This window comes from Polyodon spathula, chromosome 8 (genome assembly GCF_017654505.1).
Source record: "Polyodon spathula isolate WHYD16114869_AA chromosome 8, ASM1765450v1, whole genome shotgun sequence".
NCBI lineage: Eukaryota > Metazoa > Chordata > Actinopteri > Acipenseriformes > Polyodontidae > Polyodon > Polyodon spathula.
This window is the reverse complement of record NC_054541.1, coordinates 226,749-233,506: the sequence shown is the minus strand read 5'-3', so window position 1 is coordinate 233,506 and position 6,758 is coordinate 226,749. Positions and strand designations below refer to the sequence as shown.

The following is a 6,758-nucleotide window of genomic DNA, read 5'->3' as shown; positions in this document are numbered from 1 at the left end:
CTCCGACGCCTTACAAAGATGAATATTAAGACCCACCTTTAGAGGTGTCAGTAGCTTTCCGCACCTTACGGAACTACATGACTCTGGTCAGCCTAACCCTGCCGGGAACGCAAGAGAGACGTAAAGGGCCTGCCCATAGCATGGTCAGTCCAGAGGCGGACGTCAGGCGAGGTGGTTGGTGTGGGTGGGAAAAGAGCAAAGGACCGCAGCCCGAGCAAGTGTGGAGGTAACCGGGGCTCCTGGAAGTCAACCGGGGGCTCCGGACCAATGCCCACCCTTGGCGCGAGCAACCACCGCCCGCCTGGGGGTAGCTTGCCTGACCTTACGGGAGACAACGACCATCAGGGCAGCTACCCTGCCGCGCGGCCCGGGTCCTTGCCTGAGCAAAAGGACCGCAGCCCGAGCAAGTGTGGAGGTAACCGGGGCTCCTGGAAGTCAACCGGGGGCTCTGGACCAATGCCCACCCTTGGCGCGAGCAACCGCGACTAACCGGGGGTCAGCCGCCCGCCCGGGTCCTTGCCTGAGCAAAGGACCGCAGCCCGAGCAAGTGTGGAGGTAACCGGGGCTCCTGGAAGTCAACCGGGGGCTCTGGACCAATGCCCACCCTTGCCGCGTGCAACGGCACCTAACCGCGGGGTCCAGCAGCCTGCCTGGACCCTTCCCCTGGCAGAGAACCGCAGCCCGAGCAAGTGCGGAGGTAACCGGGGCTCCCGGAAGTCAACCGGGGGCTCTGGACCAATGCCCACCCTTGCCGCGTGCAACGGCACCTAACCGCGGGGTCCAGCAGTCTGCCTGGACCCTTCCCCTGGCAGAGAACCGCAGCACGGGGCTTACCGCGGCTCCTGGAAGAGATGAACGCGCAGGGGGAGGAAGGCCCACCCTTGCCGGGGGGGGGAGGCCCAAACCTAGCCGCCGACGAGCGCCCCGAACCCGGCTTCCTTCGGCGCACCCCCCCCGGTAGGAAGCGAAAAAAAGATCCAACTAGAACCGGTGGAAGGTGGTGATCAGCCACCTCCACCCCGCCTACGAGGCTCCCCAGCCGGCCTGAGCCTCGGCCACACGTCCATAAGCGACTTCCGTCCTGACTTAGTCGTTTCGTTTTGATCGAAAAACCGTGTTGGCGAAAATCCCCGCGAACCCCCCCGTTGTCCTCGGGGGGTCGGGTGCCGAAGGGGGCGAGGTGCCGGTTCAGGCCGGGAAACCCCCACCGCCGCCCGGCAGGAGCCTTCGGATCGCGCCCTTGTCAGACTTCCATAGACGGAGCCTCGGTGGCTATGGTCATCCAATGTAAAAGATAGGCGACATGACCATGCTTTTTGAAAAACTTAGTCTCTGGCGGAGGCGAAAAACTCATGACTCTGGTCATGCAATGTTAAAGATAGGGCGGCCGTGCCCATGGTCATGTAGCCGCCTATTTCTGCGGATCCAGCAGAACGGCACGCATCGCAGGGGACCCGCCGCCTATTTCTGCGGCTGCAGAACGGCACGCATCCAGGGGACCCGCCGCCCCTAGCTGGAAAGCTCCGGGGAAAGCTCGGGACCCCTCAGGGTCGGCTCCCAGCGCCCCGGGGACGGCAGGCCAGGCACCAGTGCCTTGGTCCCCGTGGCCACCGTGGCTCTGGTCACGTAGGCGGCCGTGCCCATGGTCATGTAGGCGGGGGGAACCGGGGTTTGGACGCCCGGGGAGGGCTCCAGGACCCCCGCAGCAGCTTCCACCGCCACGGGGTCCCTTCCACCGCCCCGGGGCTGGCCTCAGCAAGCCGGGGCAGGGCTCCAGGACCTCGGCAGCAGCTACCAGGGCCCGGGGCTACCTTCCACGGCCGTGTCAGGGCTCCAGGACCTCGGCAGCAACCGCCAGCAGCCCCGGGGTCACTTCCATTACCAGGGGCATAGTGTTAGTGTTTGAACATCTCGTTCTGAAGAGGAGGATGGGAAATGGCAATACCGTTTTGTACAAAACACAGATTATATATCTGCGAAAAACTCGCTGCACCGGCGCTGCTGCTTCAGTCACAGCGTCCAGGTGGATAATACAGGACTATACCAACTCCGACTATGCTGAGGGGGGCTGGAGGGGGGCTGGGGAAGTACCTGAATTCTAATAGTACTCATGAGATCCGGTCTCGTTTACAATATTTCCAACCGTACACATTTCCCTCCCCAAATCCAGGTTTCGTCACAGTCGACAGAGGAAACATGCAGACCGGCTTGTTTGATTTTCTGATTGCAGAAGACTATAGTGTTTTTTTCACATGTTCACATGCCCAGCTCCATCATAACTAGACTGGTAAATGAAATTATGCCAAAGACTTATTTCAGACAACCCCGAGAGCAACTTTTATTATGAATCTGTTTAAGCACCATGCCAAAATTATAAATACATAAATACATACAGGGATCAATAAATAAATGTTGAAATAAATACAGAAATGAATAAATACATGAATAAATAAATACATATAGAAATTAATACAGAAATGAATAAATACACAGATGCATTTATTTATTTATTTTCTGTCTATCTATTTGCGTTTAATTTTGTAATGGAATATCGTCCACAGTTTTACTAGTCTCGTTTGAAAATGAATCTCAAAAGCATCATTGCAGCGGTATTTCATTCACAATACAGTAGTTGTAATTCATGCCAGCTCTTTTCCTGTGTTGCCCAACTTGGACAGGGCATGCGCGCAGAACACTGTCATCTGACGCACCCAGCGGTTTTGGAATTGAGCATGCGCATTAGAAAGCAGAGACAGTGGAAACTGGCGCCATTTCGGATCGGCGCAGCGTCAGCATTGCATAGAACACAGCGCGCAAAGAGCCAACATGGAGAACCCTGCCATCCAGCTTCATAACCGCGTCGAGCCGCCCTCGCTTCCACAGGGAGGCCAGCCAAGAATACGCGCCGATTCATCCAGGCTCGCCTTCTGCTGGGACTTGTGCACCTGGAGAGAGGCGGCTGCAGGCGCTGCTGATTTTACAACACGCTGGCTCCTGCTGTTTAAACTGTTGAGTTTGGGTTGAAATGGTTTTAATAGTTTGTGAGTTTTGTGTTTGTTTATTACCTGCACGGAGTTCCGGGAAAAGGAAAGCATCGCATTTCTCTGTTGAATTTCACACACAGAGTGCAGCGCGTCAGTCTCTGCAGACAAGTGTCGCTTTTCAATGAGATTATTTACTGAGAAACAAACGCGTTTCAATTCCAGCAGAGCTGCGCGGGGTCCTGAAAGACGGGCGCTGCTGCTTGCAAAGTCTGTTTGTGATGCATATATTTGAATGGGAAGGCTGCGATAAAAACAAATATATCTACTAAATACAAACCGAAGCGGTGTTTGTGGATGAAAAGCGGGAGAATGAAAGTGTGCAGCTGAGATTTGAAATATCAGAGAGAGAGCTGAGAGCCGCGCGTATTGAGGGAAAGGGAAAGAAAAGCGCACAGGTGCCGAGCTGCCAAATCCGGAGAAAAATGCATTTAAAAAACGCGATGCGTCAAAAGAGCGCCCCGGTACTTCTAGTGTTAATACATAATAAAATCAAACTAAACTACCAGCTGCCGAGCCTGTATTACTGAAGACATGTTTGCTTTGCAATCTCCAAACCAAAACTGCGCGCATCTCGCTGCAGACATCTACCCTGCTCCATCTGCACAGTTTATTTGGGAAATATCTTAAAGAGATCATTCGCCGAAATATATCGTATTATTTCAATCTGGCGCCTCCCTCGTATTGACGCCGCAGTGATAGATCAGCTGTATAATAGAGGCCGCCTCGAATAAACGCCGCGATTAATAAAGAAACATTAAGGGATTTTCTCCCCTTACTAAAAAACCACACACAGAATAAACAAATAAACGTACTATGCAACACCCCCGAAGAGACGGCAGCCTCAATCCAGCACGTAAATTACAAACTAATGCACACACACACACACAGTAGCACGTTTCATTTTCTGGCAGTGCAGTTCTGATGGAAAATGCAAGATAAACTCCGTTCAGAACAGCAGCCCTTGTGAAGCGCTTACAGGTGGTTTTGTTGTTTTGTTTTTAGTTCAATTGTAATTCCTGTACAAATAAAAACAATGCGCTTACTGTCTATGAGAAGATTTAGTTTCGGTTTCTCTTGCAGAGAAATTACAAACAAGCAAGTTACAGTGAGGTTTTGTTGTTTGCAGTTTATAATCAAGCTGATATTGTAATTTTTGGTGCAGAATAAAAACTAATGCTCTTGGATTTATCTATGAGAAGCATTTAGTTTCGGTTTCTCTTGCAGAGCAAATTACAAACAAGCAAGTTCACAGTGCCCTTCCAGCTCCACCCTCATAGGCTCTCGCTGACTGTCACTGATCAATGCTTGTATAATCACAGCTGCCGCATTACAGGAGGCTACATTTTTGGTGCAGAAACACTTGCAAAATGGTCACACTCATTGGATTTAATTGCCACACCAGCAAAATCCCCGCCCCTTCCAATAGAGCACACTCCTGATTCGCTGGTTCAGCACTCCCTGCCCTTCCAGCTCCACCCTCATAGGCTCTCGCTGACTGTCACTGATCAATGCTCTGTAGCGGGATCGCCTCACACGCTGCCGCATACAGGCAGGCTACCGTATTACACAAAATAAGCAACCGCGACACTTGCAAAATGGCATAAATCATGTCATTAAATATTGCAACGTTTGAAAATCCTAGTAATGAGATGTCTCTCTCAGGGGCTCTGTCCTGGTTAAATACATGCGTTTGAATGATTGGCTATGTACCACGGCCATGTTCTCATCTTCCTCTCTCTCTCTCTCTCCGAGGTGTCTTTCTGTACCAATAAGAACAATGTGCTGCAATGCCTCTGGAGGTGTCTTCAGTCACTTTTGTATTTCTTGCTGTTGAATTTAAATGAGATGTCTGTCAGGGGCTCTGTCCTGTGTTAAATACATACGTTTGAATGTGTGTCTGTGCAGAACTCGTGTCCATCGGTGTGCAATGCCATTGTCTGTCTGTGTCACTTCTGTATTGTGCTGTTGTCTATCTGTGTGTGTCTATCTGTCTCTGTGTCTGTCTGATCTCTGTCTGTGTCTGTCTGTGTGTGTGTAGCTCTGTGTGTGTGTCTCTATCTGTGTGAAATTGTGTGTCTGTGTGTCTATCTGTCTCTGTGTCTATCTGTGTGTGTGTGTGTGTCTATCTGTCTCTCTGTGTGTGTGTGTCTATCTCTGTCTGTGTCTGTGTGTGTGTGTGTGTGTCTGTCTGTGTGTCTCTGTGTGTGTGTGTGTCTAGCTCTGTGTGTGTGTCTGTCTCTCTGTGTGTGTGTCTATCTGTGTGTGTGTCTGTGTGTGTGTGTGTGTGTGTGTCTGTGTGTCTATCTCTGTGTGTGTGTGTGTATCTCTGTGTCTATGTCTGTGTGTGTGTGTGTGTGTGTGTGTGTCTATGTCTGTGTCTCTGTGTGTGTGTCCATCTCTATGTGTCTGTGTCTCTCTCTATCTATGTCTATCTGTGTGTGTCTGTCTGTCTGTGTCTCTCACTGTGTCTGTCTATCTCTGTGTCTATCACTGTGTGTGTGTCTATCTCTGTGTTTATCTCTGTCTGTGTCTATCTCTGTGTCTATCTCTCTGTATGTGTGTGTGTCTTTGTGTATGCGTCTCTGTTTGTCTGCGTGTCTGTGTGTGTCATTCTGTGTCTCTCTCTCTCTGTATGTGTGTGTGTGTGTTTGTTGCTGATTTTGGTTTATTGTTTTTCTCTTCAGATTACCGGATTGGCGTCGACTGGATCTTCCGTTCAGAGCGGACAGAAAGACAAGGCTGCCTCCCAGTCTCTCTTCACTGCCAGTTACGTCTCCTAGACCAGTGCGCTCATTAAACTGGGACCAGTAAACCTCACACACTGAGCCACTGCTTTTGCACCAAAAAAATCTGAATTTTACATCCAAAAGATGCTTTTTACAAATTAAAAAAAGTGAAATGTGCAGGCGTCTGTCTGTAAGCCTTTCTTTCTTCCAGAGCGTTTGAAGTCATGGGGAGATTTAAATAAAAATCTACACTGTTGGAAAATTAAAGTCTGTGGAAATTCTTTATTTTTCTTTTTTCTTTAAGTGATTTATAGCTTAACAAAATAATTTCATAAAGATGACCTGCTTGGAAGTTGCGTTAGCTCTCAAATGTAGGGTGCGTTCATAAACTCAATCTCAATCTCAGAGTGTCGCTCTCTGACCGTTCATAAACTCAATCTCAGAGTGTCAGAGCGCTCTCTGACCGTTCATAAACTCAATCTCAGAGTGTCAGAGCGCTCTCTGACCGTTCATAAACTCAATCTCAGAGTGTCAGAGCGCTCTCTGACCGTTCATAAACTCAATCTCAGAGTGTCAGAGCGCTCTCTGACCGTTCATAAACTCAATCTCAGAGTGTCAGAGCGCTCTCTGACCGTTCATAAACTCAATCTCAGAGTGTCAGAGCGCTCTCTGACCGTTCATAAACTCAATCTCAGAGTGTCGGAGCGCTCTCTGACCGTTCATAAACTCAATCTCAGAGTGTCAGAGCGCTCTCTGGGAGTTCATAAACGGAGCACACTCAGATCTCAGAGCTGCAGCTTCAGAGCTGGATTCTCAGACCTTTCAAAATAAACTCAAAATCTCAGCAGCAGTACAGAGACTTCAGAGTCTGACTCATGTAAAAATAAACTAAAAAAATCAGAGTGTCTAGAAAAAGCCATTAAACTGCATAATGATCATAGTTAATAATAGTACTATCAGGATGACATTACTGTCCTCGCTGTCAGAT

At 49.6% G+C, this 6,758-nt stretch overlaps 1 long non-coding RNA gene across 1 annotated transcript; it reads left to right on the top strand.

The window, feature by feature from the left end:
- The first annotated feature begins 2,682 nt into the window (after positions 1–2,682).
- LOC121319182 lies at positions 2,683–6,031 on the top strand. Its single transcript, XR_005950678.1, has 2 exons — positions 2,683–3,008; positions 5,729–6,031. It is a non-coding gene; the product is annotated as an uncharacterized LOC121319182 (long non-coding RNA).
- Positions 6,032–6,758: the final 727 nt, after the last annotated feature.